We start from the raw sequence: 18,051 nt of genomic DNA, 5'->3' as shown, positions 1-18,051 counted from the left end.
AAAAATGTATAATTTAAATACAATAAGGATTTATCTTTCAAAAACCCACTGCAGAGTGTTTCGAGGCACTTTGGTGTTTCAGGGGCTGTTTCCATCGGGCCTTCCCTCTGCCGCTGGCTCTGTTGGTTCCCTGTGACCTCGGCAGGCCCACAGACACAGAAACTGTTTCCACCATTAGCTTCGTTGCTATAATTTATCCTTTTTTTCCCTGCGAAAAGTCTGTCTGCAGGCTCCGGGCTCCTGTCAGTTCAGCGAGTGTGTGAGGACACCCTCAATGCAGTGACCATGGGCCACTCCGACGTGTCTTCTGGCTGTCCTGACTTCTTACACTCAGGCTCTGTCCTTCTGCATGTATTGGGGTCTGTAGAGGAGGCCAGTGCACAACCCGAGTGGCAGGTGTGGCCTGAGAAGGTGGAGGGACTCTCATCACACGGTGGCCACCATTATCTCCCTCAGTGGATAGCCGTTCCCAGGGGCATAGGTCTCAGTCTTCTGTTCCCTGAGCACCCGCCAGGTGTACATGCTGCCAGTCCATGATGATTTCTGGCGGGGACGGGGGTCTCTTGCTGGCACACAGACCCTGACATCAGTGAATCCAAAACACTTGGCCTGCCATTCTCGTCAGGTCCACCCCTGACTCACTCAGGAGAGTCTTGTCCTGATCATGCTTGTTTCTTGAATATGTGGTTGGCTCGCATTTTCACGAGGTCAGGAAACACCTACTGTGCACTCACTGTGTTCATGTGACACAGTCAGACGCTGAGAACCACGCGGCAGGAAGAGTGCTCTGACTTGGCACAGCGGGTGACAATCTCGCTGAGCACCTGGCACAGGGTAGACACTCGGGCTGCGTTTCTGAAGATCCACACTGTTCTCTCTCCTCATGGGCAGCCCTGGTCAGGTCCCAGCACCTCCTGACCAGCAGCAGAGTTACTCACAACTCTGAGGGCCGTTCTCCCCGCAGGGGCAGCATGGGAGCTGCTCATTGCCTCGGCCTAACCATGCAGCCTGACCTTCCCAGAGACCACTTCAGATGGCCTTGGGGGTGGCCCCCAGCACTGGGGTGGCTCTGTGAGGTCTCCATTCTCCTGGGGCCTGCCCTGCCCCAGGATTGAGCCCCAGGAATGTATCCCCTCCACAAAGGACCCCACACTTGCCTTTCTCTCTCCCAGGGTGCATCACCCAGCTACCCTCAGACGCTCATGTTGTGGTGACCAAGAAACCCAGCCTTTCTTCCACACCAACCTTGATATTTCACACGGAACAGCCCAGATTAAGCTTGAGCTGGAGACAGTGCTTGGAGTCCCTCTTGCTGTGATTTTCTCAGGGCCACACTGAGGGCATGCTGAGCAGTCAAGTTTAAAAGGAAAAATCCCGAGAGTGCGGTCACCTTCTTGAACCAGGAGTCCATTGTCTTGCTAGGGAGGCAAACATGTGGGATGTAGCTGGTGTGGGGGCTGCCCATGAGGAGCAGAGAGACTTGGTCTTGCTGTCGCTCTGGTAGGGTGGTGCCAGCTGAATTGCCAGAGAAGAGCACAGGAATCTGTGCCCATCAGAAAAATGGCCCTTGTGAGTCCACCCTCAGAGACGGAAACTGAACAGGCTCAGGCTCATGACCGAAAGCTGTTCCACAGCTAAGTCATCCACCCTCATTACAGCGGGAGAACACTGAAGATGAAGCAAAGGCCTGATTGGGTCCCTGTTCCTGTCTGACTGTACGCCAGGAGCTGCCAGGTGCAGGGGATGCAGTGGTGAGAAGGACGCGTTCATTCCAGCTGGCGCATCTGGGTGCAGGCTGCCTCTAATGAGTCTGGCCTCAAACTAGGGAATCAAGATGAGGCCGCCTGCTCTGGGGGCCATGTTCATGAGGGGATTCCTTTGGGCAGATTCAACCCTTTACCCTGGGCCTCACAACCTTGCCTGTATGATAGAATCATCTGGGAGGTTACTGATTGATTGTTTTGATGTATGCGAATGATCCAAAATAAATAAAACGCTGGGCCAATGTAAAACTCGTACATGAAGTTCTGGCATTATTCATAATAGCCAAAAAGTGGAACCACCCAAATGTCCACCAACTGTTGAATTCGGTACAAGTGTCTGTGTGAACGTGTTCTCAGTTTTCTCAAGTGTATACCTAAGAAGTGGGATCACTGGTGCCTTCATTTAATTTTTTAAGTTTGGACACTTACCACATATTTCATGACACGCTCGGTGATCTTGAGTCCAAGACACGGAGTATTAATTGCCCTGAAAACAACGCGGGCTGTTCCCTATAGGCTCCTCAGAGGCTCTGCCTGCTCTCCGAGGTTCTCCCGGGACAACAGGACCCTCCCGGTGTCCCAAGCTCATCAGGGTGGGAGATGGGCCTGGGTCTCGCTGATGCTGCAGAGCTTCCCGCTGGATCAGATCAGGTCCAGAGCTCCTGGAAAAACAGCTCAAATGAGATGCTCCCCCACCAACATTTGCGAGGTGGGAGCTCCCGGTTCTTGCCTCCGTCCTCCTCCTTCTTCTCTGTGCTGCCTCCACCATGTTGATAGGGACTTCCTCTAACCCTCAAGAGTGTCAGAATAACTCATATTCTTTCTTGGCCATCCTTCACGCCCAGCATCCATTCCTGTTGCTTTTTCTACCACATCGATATTTTTAAAACATTGACATGTGAGTCACATGACGTAGGACCATTTTAAAGTGTACAATTAAGTGGTTTTAGCGTATTGTCTATGTGGTGCAACCACCCCCACGATCTCATCCCGCACATTCCCTTTGCAGAGCTCGTTTTGACCATCATGAGCCCCCTGCCCCCCCAGAGGAATGTCACATGATAAACCCGGGGGGCCATGTGACCACAGTTGCTGCTGTTCTGTGGCCCAGTTCTTTACATTACCTTTTAAGAGAGGGTGGGGGACGTTTTACACCGATATTTTATCCAAGAGAAACTGAATCAGACTCTTGGGGGTGGAGTCCTGGCATGGGTAACCCCCGTGGGGGTCTGAATGTGAGCAGTGGTGAGAACCTGCCACAAGCAGCCAGAGCTGCTCCAGGAGGAATTATGCCCTGGTTAGGCGAGAGGCACAGTCATGGTTCTGAGGGCTGGCTGGACATCTGCTGGTCCCCTGATACTCCAATGCGCCCACCACCCCAACTCTGCACAGGGACGACTCTAGAACCAGCCAGGGGCCTCCTCCTGAGAACTGAGACCAGGACCCTGGCAGTCCCCCTTTCCTGCTCCTATCAGCCCTCTTCATAACCAAGACTCCCACTCAGATGCTAAGTTGGGTCCCCTGCGTGGAAGTCCTCAGTGGCTCCCCATGGCCTATAGGAGGGTGAGGCCCCTGGCGGACCTGAGCACCCACTTTGCATTTCAGCCTCATCCCCTACCTGCCGCATCAACTCCTCCCTCCCCCGCCGCACTCCTCCATTCCAGCCAAGGTTCCCTCTGGCCCTCTGCGCCTTTGCTCCTCCCTCTGATGGGTCCCCATCTTACCAAGCTCAACCCTAATGTCCTGGCTTCTTGTTCTGCCCCCTACTACTGGACAGTGGTCATTCCCTCCCCCTGGGCACAGCACACCCTTGTGGTCTAGCCTGGCCTTGCACTCTTTGGACTAGCTCCTTTCCCTGTCTTCTCACCTCCTAGAGAGACGCAGGTCCAGGGGCCACAGGCTGTTCCTCGGGGTCCCCAGCACCTGGCACAAGGTCCAGCACCGCCCAAGTGACAGTGACTGTGAGTGAGTGGTGGGAATGGGAGATCGGGCCCTGGAGTTCTTTGTAACTTTTGAGATTTTGGGGGAAATCAAGAGTCCCCGTGGATGTCCCAGCTCCAATGGGGTCTCTGAAGGAATGAGGGGGGCGTAGTCTGAAGACCCCAGAAGGGAAAGCATTCACAGCATCCAGAACTTTCTTGGGCTCAGGGTGGTGAGTGAGCTTCATCTTCATTGTCACTCCCTTCAATCCCCAGGTCCACTTTTCCTGCGAGCAGGGGTGAGACAGGTGGGAATGGAGGTTGGTGGGGTTCAGTGCAGGCTCAGGTCTTCAGCACTGCCTTGGTCACACTGGCCCTCTATGGAAAACGTCAGAGAGGGGCAGTGAAGGGTGTCCAAGGTCCAAGACCTCTGTCCTGCTTGGGCATCCTGCGTGCCTACCTGTCAAAAGGGCAGGAACCAAATGCCAGAGCCCTGTGTTAGGGACGCTGGGCACGGAGCCCTCCCTCGTGCCCCCAGGGTATCTTGTAGGGAGGCGTCAGCTCCTGGGCTTCTAGCACCGAGGACCTTCCTGGTGGTGTGACATCCACAGCACGGCTCCAGGCTTGGGCCAGAGGCCCTGTGGCCCGGAATCCAGCCCCGTATCCTCCCCATGCACCAGCAAGGCCCTGTCCTGCTCCGCAGGCCCCCTCACCCCCAGGCCTGCCTCTGCCAGAGTTTTGGGAGGAATGATGGGCACAGTAGCCGGTCTCCAAGATGACCCCAGTGACCTTGGCCTCTTGGTTTCACACCCTTGTGTGTTCTCCTCCTGTGTCAAATCAGAGCAGGGCTGTATGGTGACAGAGTATGGTGGAGGCAGAGGCGTGTGAATTCTGAGGCTCAGGGCCAAAAAACCATTTTGGTTCCTACACTGGCCCTTGAATCCCTTGTCCTGGGGGAATCTGGGCACCGTATTGTGAGGACACTCAAGCAGCCCCATGGGGAGACCCATGTGGAGAGGAACAGGCTCCCTGCCAACAGCTGAGCCCAACTTGCCAGCCCTGTGAATAAACCACCTGGGAAGTAGATCCTCCAGTCCCAGCCAGGACTTCAGATGATTGCAGCCTCCCGAGGGACCCTGAGTGGACTGCTCAAACTGCTCCCGAATTCCTAACCCACAGAAACGGTGACACGTAAACAATCATTTTAATCCATTGCGTTTGGGGCAACTCGTTACCCTGCATCAGGTAACTAATAAAGCCCCTCTTGCTCTGGGGATGTGTCCTCTCTCAGCCGCTGAGTGTGGACGGGGAGGCTGTTCTGCCTTCCTCCCAACCCCTGGCCATGTTCCCCGACCATGGAATGGAGAAGGAAAGAGATGAGGTGTGGCCCTGGAGCAGCACAAAATCAGATGCCCTCAGCCAACATATTTTTCTCCATTTTAATTAACACTTTACAAAGTACAAAATACATTGTATTTTGGGGGGAACAGTTGGTATTTGTTTCTCTCCATCACACAGTACGTGAATCTTGAGGGTCTTGTGTTTCTTCAAGAAAGAAAGAAATCGTGAGTGTCCCCACCAGGGTGTAAGGCTGCCCAGTTCTCCCCTCTCCAGACTTTGGGACAGATGTAAGTGCCACTGCTACTGCTGGTGACCTTGGGCAGGCCGGGTGAGGGCCAGACCCCCGAAGACGAGGTCCTGAGCAGGGCAAGGCCCCCCAGAATACCGTTGTACCCCCAACATCCACTCACCCCATCTCAGGGTGACGGAAATGATCTTTGCATAGAGGAGGAGGTTGGCTTGAGATTTTGTTTGTTACCGCCTGACCCCAGCTTTGGAGCTTACCCTGCCCAGCACTCTGGAACATTTCCTGAATAGGTAAACTGAGGTAGGGAACAGGGAAATTCATTGGGCTTAGCCTGTGACTTGGGACATGAGTTTGGCCTATTTTTCATCCCCCCTTCCCGCCCCATCTCCAGCTTGCTGGACCCTCTTCAGGGACGAGCCCCAGTAGGCGAGGGGACACCAGCACCCAAAACCTCTCCCTGTGAACAGTATCCTAAGGACTGGATGCTTCTGAAGAGCCAGCTCAGCAGGTCTAGCCCCTTTGGGCTGCATGGACTGCCAGGCCTCGCGCTGCACAGCAGAGCCCCTGCTGGAGACACCTCTGCCCCCTCCACAGAGCAGATTTACACAGTCAAGTGGGCTGGGGCAGTCCTGCATGCAAGGCCTGCCACACCACCATCAGCTCCACATGTGGCCCCCGGATAAGAATGCTACTGAGGCCTCAAAATATGGGATGAGCCAATCCCTCAGCTAGGATTTGGGCTCTGCACACGTGTGCTGGCACAAACCCTATTGTGGATGACACAGCACATGCTCACACTTACATGTGTGTGTATGAACACACGTTTGCCATGTACAGAACACTGTCTTGCCCCCAGGGCAAGGTCCACCTTGCACTCCTGACTCTCACAGCCTCCCACCTCCTTGAAGCAAGAGCCACAAACTCCCTCACCACCAGGCTGCCCACAGACGCCAGGGGCCGGGCCGCAGGCTCCTACCTCCCATCCAGCCGCTCCTGGTGCCGCCTGCCTCAAGGCCAGAGGCTGCCTCAGCCACCAGCTCCTGCCTTTACCTTCCCAAGAGAGCAGGCGTCATAAGAGGGGTGGACATCAAAGCTGAAGGTATGGAAAGGGGACGAGAGACAGTTAAGCTTGTACTTTTGCTGCCTCTAATTTGAAAATGAAAGAAAGAAAAGAGCCAGATGAGCTCTGAGAGGTAGGGAAAGGTCTCTCCTACAGCAGGGCTCCACTCCCCTCAGGACAGCCCCGCCACTCTTCCCAAGCCTGCCCTCTGCTGGGCCGACCACCGTCCACCACTCTAGTTTCTCCCCTCCCAGGAGGCCTCTGTGAATGGAGGGCTGCTGCCCCTCCCTCAGCACAGTATCCAGGAACCTGAAAGGCCAAAGCTCATGTCTTTCCACTGCTAGGAGACTCCATCATCCTCCCCCAGGCTCCTCTCACTAAGCCAATCACCAACTCCATTTCTCAGTGGATGTGACAGCAGTGACTGGCTGCTCCCTGCCCTGGCTTACAGTGGGCACACATATATTGGGGGTATTTTCTTCCTAACCCTGCCCAGTGTTCACTCAGAGAGTGGCATCAAAAATTTCTCAGTCCCAGGACTGGAGTGCTCTGTTCTCATATGGGAGCTCCTCAAGGTTCCCTCTCTTAGCCGGGGCCGGCAAGGGCCCTAGTTGTCCCCACCTCCAGATCCAGAGGCTCAGAGAGGTGGCCCAGGGTAGCTGTGAGACTCCTAAAACTCTTCCTGGGAAATACTGCCAGGAGGGGCTGGTGGTGGGTGAACAGGTTCATATTCGATGATCAGGCAACTGGTGCCTTGGCATGGGGTGGGGTCCTGTCCCTTCCTATCTCCCCAGAGCCTTCTCTCCTGACCTCCATAGCCTCCTCTGTCACCACAAAGGGCCAGGCTCCACCACAGCGTGCATCATCTTCTGGACACCACACTGGTCTCTGAGGCCATGCTGACTGGTGGGGGGAGGTCACAGTGGGCGGCTCTGAGTCACCTGGCTCCCTCCCTTCCCTCCAGGGGTCTATGGCTTGGGGTTGGTGGGAGGGGGAGAATGCTGGTTCTTGGGGGGCTCTGGACCCTCTGAATCTTTGGGAGTAGAGTTCTGCACATCTCTCCATCTTGGATGAGTACTCTGGGCTGAGGGCAGTGGCATGGGTAACACCTCTTGGGGGCTTTGGAGACCCCCATGGAGGAAGGAGGTGCAGAGTTGGCACTGTCCATCTCTCTCCTGGGTCAGGACTGAGGTCTGAGGGAGAAAGATGTTTCTTGGGAACCAGGGGAACCAATGCCAAAGGTTGAGCGAGGTCAGATTTTTCTACTTGGTGGAGGAGGGAAAGGGGTGGTCAGGGCTCCCCCTGCCCCTCACTCTCCTCTCCTGGAGCTCTCACCACTCTGGATGGGGCAGGGAGGAGCGAGGGTGGTGTAGAGGGTTTGAGCTTTTCTCACCAGGGGGAGGCACGGAGGCAAAGACACACACGGGAGTCCAGGTGGTGGATCTGAGTGCCCGCTCACCCTGCCTTTTGGCAGCCTGGCCCAGGAGCCCCATTTCCCTCCTGTGCCACCTGCCTCCCCAGTCAGTGCCCAGAGATCCTCAGCCCCCACGGGGCATCATCCTCAGGTCTCCCTGAGCCATTGGCTGCCCTTAGCACCCACCTTCGCCTTCAGCCGTTGGGAAATGTGGCCCCCAGCTCTTCTGCTGGGGCATGGGGTCAAGGATCATGCAAGACTGCAGTGCCCAGCATGGGTTTTCTCTGAACTTTTCTCTGCATGACTGGCCTCTATTTTCAGGTGTGGATTTCTGGTGCTCATCACCCCTGGTACCCCCAGGGACTGCCCTCTTTTATGTCACACAGTGGACGTGAGCTCCACGTGAGCAGGGACCACATCAGGTTGTGCTCCCTGGTGAAGTCACAGTGCTTGGCACACAGCAAGGACTGGAGGATGTTGGCTGAATGATTGAATAAATGAACCAGTGAATGAACAAATGAGTGAATGAATGAGTGATGACTGAATGAATGAGTGTAGGAATGAATGAGAGAATGACTGAGTGAGTGATTGAAGGAATGAGAGAGTAAACGAAACAATGAGTGAATGGGTGAGTGAATGAAAACACAGAAGCAGGTGTGATCCAAACAGGAGGAGCCTTTGTTTCTTCTCCTCTGGACTCTGCCCATCTCATGGGCCCGGGCCAGTCCCTGTCTCTCCTGGCCTCAGTTTCCCAACTGTCTCCTGAGAGCCTGCTCTTGGAACTGCATCAGCCAGCTCAGTGTGGACACGGCTTGTGCTCTCCCCGGCGTGGGGGCGGTAGGGACGCGCTCGGGGCGCACGGGCCTCCCTCCAATGGGCGGTCGCGGGTGGACCCGCGCGGGGCAGCCGGGCCTCACGTCCCCAGCCGGGCACGCTCTCGGGGCCCACGCACAGCGCATGCACGTGACCCCGCTCCTCCGCGCACATGCGCAACACCAACAGCTGCCACAGGGCTGGTCCCGAGGGTCCCCACTCCGCCGACTGCTCTGTGACCCCCACATCGGTTGGGGCATTGGAAGAGGCCCTGGATCCAGTGTGGGGCCGGGTCGTGGGTGCTGTGGGGTGGAGGACAGCGTGTGGGGACTCCTGTCTCCCCAGAACTCCCAGCCCCTTGTCTCGGTACAGCCGGCGCCCAGGGAGAGGTATCAGAAGAGGCTGCGGCTCCCGGAGAGACTGGCCTCCGAGCCCGAGAGAGACCCACCTTTGGTTCTGCCTCCGGGCTGCACGCGGGGGGACGGTATACCCTTTGCTCTGTGTCCCGGGCCTTTGTCACGGAGGCCTGCTTGTTCGTGTGTGCAGGGACAGCTGGAGACCTCCATCGCCTCGGTGAGGGAGACGGGCCCTGACCCCGCCAGCCTGCAGGTGAGAGAGCTGGTCCCAGTCCCCAGAGGCAGCACCGTCCCGCCCACTGTGCCCGCCCACTGTCTGGGCACCTGTGGGAGAGACGGGACCTGGTGGCAGGAGCATACCTGTCATGAAGGTTGATGCTACTTGGCCGAGGAGACAAACGTGTTTCGGCTCATTGATGCTCATTCATGACGAGCTGATACATTTATTGTGGGTCGACTATGTGGACTGAGGGGTCAGGACTCCAGTCAATTTGTTCCAATCTCTGTGGGGATGAACTAAAAATGGCAACTTGCCCTAGAGTTTTCTCTTGTCCAGTAGCCTGTTTTGTTTCTGTATCAGGGAAAGAACTAAAATGATCCTATAGGGCCGGCCCCGTGGCTCAGCGCTTGAGTGCGCGCCCTCCACTACTGGCGGCTCGGGTTCGGATCCCGGGCGCGGCCCGACGCACCGCTTCTCGGACCATGCTGAGGCCGCGTCCCACATAGAGCAACTAGAGGGATGTGCAGCTATGACATACAACTATCTGCTGGGGCTTTGGGGGAAAAATTTTTAAAAATTTAAAAAAAGGCAGCTTTCTTTGAAAATGTCCTAAGGATCAGCCCATTTCTGGCATAGAGAGGAGAGTTCTTCGTGGCTCCCCAATGAGACAGTGCCCTGGACCAGAAGTCAGAGACACTCCCAGTGTGTCCTTGAACCCTCCCTGGGCGTCAGTTTCCTCATCTGTAAAATAGGGCTATTGTGGAGGTCGTAAGTGGTTTCCAGAAGTTCTTACAGCTCTGAGAGTGATGCCTTAAGCTACCAAATGTTCCTGAAGCCATGAAGGAGGGGTCACAAATGGTGTTGTTACCGCTTAACAGTCATAAGCTAGTAAATATGAAAATGAGAGGGGCCCAGCTCGCAGATGGATGATTCCAGTGAAACTCCTTCACACCTTGTGTGTCATGGAAAGTTCTCCTTTACATGCTCCCTGCGCAGGTCCTGCTCCTTACCTATCGCCAGAGTTCATCGTTGACCTTGGGCACTTTCATTGGTCTTTTGGGAGGATTTCTGTTCAACTTGATGAGTTCCTGAATATCGTACCCAGTGAATCACTCCCAATATTACTCATTAATTCCAAGTCCTATTTTTTAAAATCCCATCTCCAGCCCTGTTCTGGGCAAGTTGTCTAAGCAAACCTCAGTGTCTTGGTCCAATTGAATTGTAGTGAAGATATCCCCGTGTACACTCATGTTTTCTCCCCTTTGATGTATTTCCCACATGGAATAGCTGCTTTGAAAATCAAAAGATAATATTTCCTCTCTGTCCTCTGCCAGCTACCCTCCTGCCAAGAGAGACACTCTAAGCTGCACGTGCTTCACCTTGGGAAGATCAAGGCGTAAATTCAAGGTAAAATTTCATCAGTGTGAAGGTTAGGGTTAGGGCTGCTCGTGCCCATGCTGCTGGCTGGACCAAGTCTGCACCCCCTCCTCCAGTGGCCAACTCCTCCATCCATTCCTTCTGAGGACGTCTTTCCCCATTTCCCTGGGGGTGGGCTTTGTGAAGGTGGGTTTTGTGGGGTTGTGACCCATATCGTTTGCATGGGTTGGGTCTTTGTGCTATAGCAAGTGCCTAGTCCGGCTGCTCCTGGGACCAAGACACATCTCCAAGTTGAAACAAATTATCTTTCTCTGTATTTTCTTAAAACAGCTGTATTGAGATATCGCTCACATGCCGTGTAAGCCACCCATTTAAAGTGTACAAATCAATGGCTTGTAGTAGAGTCACAGAGTTGGGCAACCATCACCACAACAGTGGAACTTTTTCATCACCTCAGAATGAAACCCTGGACCCATTAGCAGTCACTCCCCCTTCCCCCATCGCCACAGCCCTAGACAACCACTCCTCTACTTTTTCTCTCCCTCGATCTGTCTACTTTGGACCTCTTATATACACAGAATAGTACAATGTGTGTTCTTTTGTGATAGCTCCTTTAATATGTCATGTTTTCAAGGTTCATCCTTGTTTTTAGTGTATCGGTAATTCTTTCTGTTTTGTGCCAAATGATTTTCCGTTGCATAGATATACTGTATTTTATTGATCCATTCATCGGTTGAGGGGCATTGGACTTGTCTCCACCTTTTGGCTATTATAATAATGATGCTATGAACATTCACGTACAAGCTTTCATGTTTTCATGTCTGTTGGGTACACACCTAGAGTGGAACTGCTGGGTCATATGAAAACTCTCTAAATTTTGAAGAATTGCTAGACTATTTTCCATCTTTATTCCTGCCAACAATGTATGAGGATCCCAGTTTCTACCTATCCTTGACAAGACGTCTTAATATCTATATTTTTAATTTACAACCATCCTAGTGGATGGGAAATGATACTTATTGATTGTGGTTTTGATTGCATTTTCTTCCTGGATAATGGTGTTGAACGTTTTTCATGTCTTTATTGGCCATTTGTATATCTTCTTTGGAGAAATATCTGCTCAGCTCCTTTCCCCATTTTTAAATTGGGTTATTAGTTTCTTTATTATTGAGTTGTAAGCATTCACTGTATCTTCTATTTGCAAGTAGCTTGTTATATATATGGTGAGCTGGTATTGTGTCCCATTCAGCAGGCTGTCTTCTCACTTTCTTGATACTGCCTTTTGATACACACAAATTTTTAATTTTGACGAAGTCCAATTTGTTTATTTTTTATTCATGTGTTTTTGATGTCCTATCTAAGAAATCATCACCTAACTCAAGGTCAAAAGTTATATTCCTAGGGCCAGCCCAGTGGCGCAAGCGGTTAAGTGCCCGTGCTCTGCTGCGGCAGCCCAGGGTTCGCTGGTTCGGATCCCGGGCGGGCACCGACGCACCGCTTGTTAAGCCATGCTGTGGCGGCGTCCCACATAAAGTAGAGGAAGATAATGGATGTTAGCCCAGGGCCAGTCTTCCTTAGCAAAAAAGAGGAGGATTGGCATTGGGTGTTAGCTCAGGGCTGGTCCTCCTCACAAAAAAAAATAAATAAAATAAAAGTTTTATTCCTGTTATGAGAGGTTCGGGGATTCGATCGGAGATGTAAAAGACACTTTCCACTCCAAACAAATGGACTGAAGGTATATTTTATTATATAGAGGATAGTAAAGGTGACAGTCTGCAAACAGATCAAATAGGTCAAATATTAAGAGGGAAAAAACATCAGCTCGATTGGAAAGGGAAAACACCCACATCGGCTGAAGAGAAATGACACAAATCAACCGGAAAGAGAAACACCAGGTTGACTGAAAAGAGAACACATCAAATCAATTACTTCATATCAAATCAATTACTTCATATCAAATCAATTACTTCATATCAAATCAGTTACTCACAACATCCACGCCCCACTGCCGGGAGAGCCCTGTCAATCGACGCGGCTGGGCAAGGATCACACGTCCTGGGCAAGGTGTCCCTTCCACAGGTGGAACTCTCACCAGGTCTCAGCTTCCAGCAGTTTATATAAGCAGTTACAGAGTTTACAGAGCAAGCATCTAGTGTTCCCATGCCCAAAACAGTTATCAGTGGCATACGTGCACTGAGCCCCTTGGCTAACGTCCCAGCCCAGTGGTTGTGTACGTGCATTGTTTTCTTTGGTTATCATCTTAGCCCGGCACAGATGGCCAGTCCATCCCGTGCTACCATGCTCTAAGAGCCTTGAACTGTTACAACTTGCAACTCCCTCCATGGGAGAAAGGCCAGTTCCCGGGAAAAGGCCAGTTCCCACCACACAGAAAGCAGCTTTGTATTTCTTTGTGTGCTGGTGGCTATAGGTCAATGGAGCGGCCAAACATGGCTGTACTCATGTCAAGACAATTCCCATGTGTTTTCTTGTAAGAGTTGTATAGTTTTGCCTCATATTTAGCTGTTGGATCTATTTTGAGTTCATTTTTGTAAGTACTGTAAGCAAGGAGTCCAACTTCTTTGCGTGTGAAAATCCAGTTGTTTCAATAACATTTGTGGACAACATTGTTCTTTCCCCATTGAATTGTCTTTTCACTCATCAAAAATCAATTGACTGTAAATATGTAGGTTGATTTCTGGACTCTCAATTCTATTCCATTGGTCTGTATGTCTATTTTTTATGACAGCACCACACTGTATTCATTATGGTAGCTTTGTAATAATTTTTGAAATTGGGAAGTGTGAATACTCCATCTTTGAACTTCTTTCTCAAGATTGTTTTGGCTCTTGTGGCTCCCTTGCATTTCCATATGAATTTTAGCCTTGGCTTGTCAGTTTCTGCAAAAACAGGCAGCTGGGAGTTTGCTTGGAATTCCACTGAATCTCTAGTTCTATTTGTGGAGTATTGCCACCTTAATAGTATCAAGTCTTCGCATACATGAAGATGAAATGTCTTTCCATTTATTTTGGTCTTCATTAATTGCTTCCAATAATGTTTTGTATCTTTCATTGTACAACTCTTGTACTTCTTATGATAAATTTATTTCTAATTATTTCATTGTTTTGGATGCTATTGTAAATTAACATATCTTCTTACTTTTATTGTCAGATTTTCCTTTGCTAGTATATAGAAATAAAATTGATATTTTAAAACTTGACATATGATATTATATTAGTTTCAGGCATATAACATAATGATTCTATATATGTATATATTACCAAAGATCAACACAATAAGTCTGGTTAACATCCATCACCTCACATAGTTACAGATATTTTTCTTGTTATCAGGACTTTTAAAATCTGTTCTCTTAGCATCTAACAGATGTACAATACACTATTGCTAACTATAGTCACCATGTTTTTTGTTACATGTCCAGGACTCATTTATTTTCTAAGTGGAAGTTTATACCTTTTGACCCCTTCATTCATTTGCCCAACCCCCACCCCCTGCCTCTGGCGACCACCAAGCTGTTCCCTGTATCTGTTAGCTCAGTTTTTGCTTTTTTTTTTAATTTTAGATTCGCCATTTAAGTGAGATCATATGGTATTTGTCTTTCTCTGTCTGACTTATTTCACTTAGCATAATGTCCGTCTATGTTGTTGCAAGTGGCAGGATTTCTTTCCTTTTTATGGCTGAATAAGATTCCGTTATATATATATATACTTACACCACATTTCTTTACCGGTTCATCCATCAAAGGACACTTAGGTTGCTTACCGTGTCTTCACTATTGTAAATAAATGCTGCAATGAACAGTGGGGTGCAGATATCTTTTTGTGTTAGTGTTTTTATTTCCTTTGGATAAATATTCATAAGTGGAATTGCTGGATCATATGGTAGTTCTATTTTTAATTTTTTGAGGAATCTGCATATTCTTTCTCATAGTGGCTGCACCAATTTATATTCCTATACAATGGATTTTTTAAATTAATCTTGTATCCAGCAGCTTTGCTAATCTCATTTCTTAGTTCCAATAGTTTTTCCATGTATTCTCTGTGATTTCCTCTATATGTGGTCACATCATTTGAGAATTGAGATAATTTTACTTCATCTCCTCCAATCTAGATACCTTTTATTTCATTTTCTTGCCTAATTGACCTGGCTAAAACCTCCAGCAAAATGTAGCATAGAATTGGCAAGAGTGGCCAATGCTCATCTTGTTCTTGACCTCAGGGGTGGCGTTTCCAGTCTTTCCCCACTGACTATGACGTCGGTGAGCTGTGGACTGTTCACAGATGCCCTGGACGAGGCTCAAGATATTCCCTTCTGTTTCTAGTTTCTTGAGTGTTTCTATCACGAAATGGTGTTGGATTTTGTCATATGGTTTTTCTGCACCTAGTGGATATTAGCTTTTGCAGCAGCTTTTAAACCATGAAATCGTCTTCCCTCCCCTCTTCCTCCATCTTTCTCCCTCACACAAACACACAGAACCTCTCTGGAGGCAAACCAGAACCCACATATTAAATACTTGCTGAAAGCCAGTCGAATGACTAGTCTAGACCTCTTGATCCCGTCATCCCTGCCCTGGCTGCTGTGTAACTGGGGGGTGGGCCCACTCCAAACAGGTGACGACAGATATTCACATACTCATGGTGATTCCGAGGATGGTGGCTCCCTCTGGATTGCGTTCTCCGTCGTGTTCTCTTCTCTTTACTGACTGTAGAGTGAAAATATTTAGCATGAAGGGAGAGGATTGTGCAGGAAAGAGCATATATCAAGTGTGTGTGCTGAAAGGTAACAATAAATAGGCAAAAAACTTGACTTCTTCAAGAAATGTGTTAAAGGAAATATGACATATTCTCTACAGACCTTCCTGGCGTGGAAGCCCACATTCTGAAAATATGGTGTCTGGTTAATTTTCTGAGGCCTCGTGTATCACTTTTCTCTTGCAGGAGTCTGGGTGCTGACCCTGTTGTCGGCCGGCCTCACGAGGGTGAGATTTCTGTTCCACATTTTGCCCGGTTTCAAGTAAGAGGCCTTTGGGGTCATTTGCATGTCCTCAGCAGGAAAGCGTCAGCCACGCTTTCTCAGAATTACCAGGCAGTGCCGGCAGAGCCCGACATGCAGTACGAGGTCTGGATTGGACAGACACTTCGTCTGCAAACTTCCTATGGCACTGAGTTTCCGAAGCCCTTAAAGAACAGTGATTCTAAAGTGGAAAAAGGAAGGACAAAGGCATTTCAGCATTGTGTTTGTCAGAGTTCTCCAGAAAACAACCAACAGGATACATATGCACGTGCACACATACACACACACACACACACACACACACACACACACAGATGTGTGTATATGTATGTGTAGAGAGAGAGAGACTGATTCTAATATATTGGCTCATGTGCTCATGAGGGCTGGCAAGTCCAAAATCTGTAGACCAGGCTTGCAGACTAGAAAGTCAGGCAGGTGTCTAGATGCTGGAGTCTCGAGGCAGATTTTCTTCTTTGGGAAACCTCAGTGTTTGCTCTGAAGGCCCTCAGCTGATGAGGCCCACCCAAATTATTGACAGTAATCTCTTTTTCTTGAGGTCAACTAATTGTACGTGTTAACCACATCTACAGAATACCTTCACAGCAAGACACGATTAAATATCCAGTTTGATTAAACAGCTGCATACTATGGCCTGGTCGGGTTGACACACAAGACTAACCATCAGAGCCCACGCTCCCTCAACTTGGCGCCCACTCACATCTCCTTTAGCCGCATTTAATCTCCAAATAAGGACAGGAAGAAAGTCATTCTTCCCTCTAACATGGTACCCCTCTCCTGTGGACAACTCAAAACACAAATACTCTCCCCAAGGTGGATACAAAGTTCTTGGGTGATGTGCACTCCTTTCCTTGATATCCTATGACTTAAATACTATCATGTGAAGTTAACTGTTATTGATACATCTAGTTACATATGATGTTCTGTGATAAGAAGATAAGGAACAGAAGAAAAACATTTATTTGATACATGCACACTGTCTACAGTCTGGGAAGGCTTCCTGGAAGGCTTCTTGGATCCTTGGGCTGGGGCTTCTCTGGAGGGCAGCGGGGCGTTTTCTGTTTTTGGAAAGGCACGTGGAAAGGCAGTCATGTTGCTGAACATTTGTCCTCTCGAAGCACCAGTGCCCGCTCTAAAACAAGCTTCAGAGCTAGTGCCAGCTCCACCACCAGCTCCACAGCTAGCACCGCCTTCAGTGTCAGACATCACACCAGCTCTAGTACCAAATCTGAAGTTCGAGCCATTTCTTGCCCATGTCCAAGAGCTAGATGTAGTACCAGCCACAGAGCTAGTGCCAACTCCAGAAAACGGTCAAAAGCTGGGGCCAGGTCCAACACCAGCTCCAGCAGCAGCTCAAGAGCTTGAGTGTTCTCTGGAGCCAGCTCTAGCTAGAATCCTGACTCAGAGCCATTTTCAGGACCAGCTTCAACACCCAAGCCACTGCACGAACCAGTTCTATTACAAGCTCCAGAACTAGAGCCAGTGATAGGTCTATAGCCAGAGCTAGCCCCAACACCAGCTCTACCAACAGCTCTAGCACCAGAGTTGGGGCCAGCTCCATAGCTAGAGCTAACCCCAGCTCCCACAGTTGCACAAACTCCTGAGATAGAGCAAGCTCCACCTTCAGCTCCAGTGCTGGTTGCAGGTCAGGGCCGGGGTTCTCTCATGAGCTAGAGCTGGCTTGAACACTAGCTGTAGCATCAACGCTGGAGATAGAGGCAGCTCTATCACCAACTCCTGTGCCAGTCCCAGTGATGGTTCTAGTGCTCACTTTAGAGTGAGAACCAGGTTGAAGCTAGTTTACAGTCAGTGCCAGGTTCCAAGGAAGAGCGAGCTCCAGCATCAGCTCTAACACTGGCTCCAGAGTTAGAGCCATTTCTGGCACCAGCTCGAGAGCTAGAGTCAGCACCAAGTTCAGAGGCAGAGCCTGCTCCAGCAACAGATCTAGTACCAGCTGCAGAGCTAGATCTCCCACAAGTGCTGGAGCAAGAGCTGGCTTGGGTACCAGTAGCAGACTTAGAGCCAATGCCAGCTCAAGAGAAAGAACCAGCTCTGGCAACAGCTCTAGCACCAACATCAGAACTAGATCATGCTGTGCTACCAGCTCTACCACCGATTTCAGAGATGGAGGCATCTCTATCACCAACCCCCCAGCCGGAGCCTGTGCTGCTCTAGTACCAGAATCTGCCCCAACACCAATTCCAGAGGTGGAGCCAGTGCCAGAGCTACAAACCAATCCACCACCAGTTTTAGCACCAGCTACAGAGCTAGAGCTAGGACTGGTTATACAACTAGAGCCACAAGAACCAGGTCTAGAATGAGAACCACAGTTAGAGCCACTTACAGCAATAACTCTACACCAGCTCCAGTGCAAGAGTTGGAGCCATCTCAAGAGCTTTATCAAACTGCAGAAGCAGGTCTGGATTATCTCTGGAGGTAGTTCCAGCTCCAGTGCCTTCCCCAGAGCTAGAGATACTGGCGGCTATAGAGAT

The sequence above is a fragment of the Diceros bicornis genome, chromosome 21 (genome assembly GCF_020826845.1).
Source record: "Diceros bicornis minor isolate mBicDic1 chromosome 21, mDicBic1.mat.cur, whole genome shotgun sequence".
NCBI lineage: Eukaryota > Metazoa > Chordata > Mammalia > Perissodactyla > Rhinocerotidae > Diceros > Diceros bicornis.
This window is presented reverse-complemented; position numbering follows the sequence as displayed.